Source organism: Opisthorchis viverrini (genome assembly GCF_000715545.1).
Source record: "Opisthorchis viverrini unplaced genomic scaffold opera_v5_130, whole genome shotgun sequence".
Taxonomy (NCBI): domain Eukaryota; kingdom Metazoa; phylum Platyhelminthes; class Trematoda; order Opisthorchiida; family Opisthorchiidae; genus Opisthorchis; species Opisthorchis viverrini.
The window spans coordinates 701,624-703,015 of record NW_008751788.1 but is presented as its reverse complement, the minus strand read 5'-3'; positions in this window follow the sequence as shown (position 1 = coordinate 703,015).

The window sequence follows — 1,392 nt, the reverse complement described above, 5'->3', positions numbered from 1 at the left end:
GCAGTTTAACATAACAATATACATATATAAATAAAAGTCCGCATACTAATATATATAGTATATAGTTAAATTCAGCAAGTGTAATGATACAGGATTGGCTGATGAATAAAGGAAAGACTATTGTATCACAAAGATTCAATCTATTCATACTCTTTCATTGATCAAGTCAGACAGCCCGTTGGGGAAATTAAAGAGGGCGATTTTCCGGGGAGGGGAGGGGTTGTATATTATACTAGCGATAAGGTGGGTCAGATCAACCTGTAGTATCGATTAAAAAATTGCTGCTTTGGCAACGGTTTATCAGCAGATCCGTCTCGATCCGTCTGTTAATGGACAGACAGTTATTGTGGACACTCTCTTAACTGTCCTTCTTTCCCTCTAGAAAGAACAGACATTTATGAATCGCCTAATGCTATAATTATACAATGTCTTTTTGGATTGCAGCGCATGAACACGCACACTAGGTGAATGAAGACTGATTTGAGAGTTACACAAACCAAATTATTTGGTTAGGAAATCAACTTCAAACATCGATGTATCACAAGGCCCTTGATTCTCCATAATCTTAAAAAAACTGGGGGATGCCAGTAGAGTCTCTGTCTTTTGAAGCAAGCTAGAAGTAAATTAGTTGGTGGTCGTTGGCTTGTTCGCTGAGCTGAGCAATTCGATTGCAAACGTTTCATCACCAGTCGAGGCGACATCATCAGTGCTTTATTGGGGAGCGTAGTAGTGCGTAGCGGTGGGTCAGTGGTTGTGCGTTTAGTTGTGTTGCGCGTGTGTTAATATACGTGCTGCTAGCAGGGGATGACCTTCGATCGCGATTAATTGTTCAGTCGGGCGGTTCCATTGGCTGCTCTGTTATTCCGTGACCCCAATCGCCGATGCCCACGTGACCTTCGAGCTTGGCATCCCTTGCCGTCGTAATCTGGTTGATGCCGGAGTGACCTTTGTCCTTTCGAGTCCCGGCTTGTGACCTTTATTGATTTGCCTCCAAGGAGGTCCTTGTTTCTTTGTTTGTGAATTCGATATTCGGTCCTCTTTGAGTGTTCCGGTTGAGATGTTGGTCTTTTGCTCATAGTGGTGCGTAAATTGGGTCGAGTTCGATGCACGGCAAATTCGATCAACCGGTGTCTTGCGAAAACCGGATATTTCTCCCGCTTACGGGTTCCTTCTTGGAAGTCCAGCTTAGCGTTTTTGGGTGTGGGTCGTGCTTAGACGCTGTGGTTTAATGAATCGATACTCGTCTCGCCTGGTAAAGTTCGGTAGGTGTCTGCGAGCGTCACAAGTGCATGAGAGGGGCTGCCGACCAATGAGCCCACCGATCAACCCTATTAGGCCGAAGCAGTGTCTCACAATGCTTCTGGCCGACTATACTCTTCTTCATTTAGACGC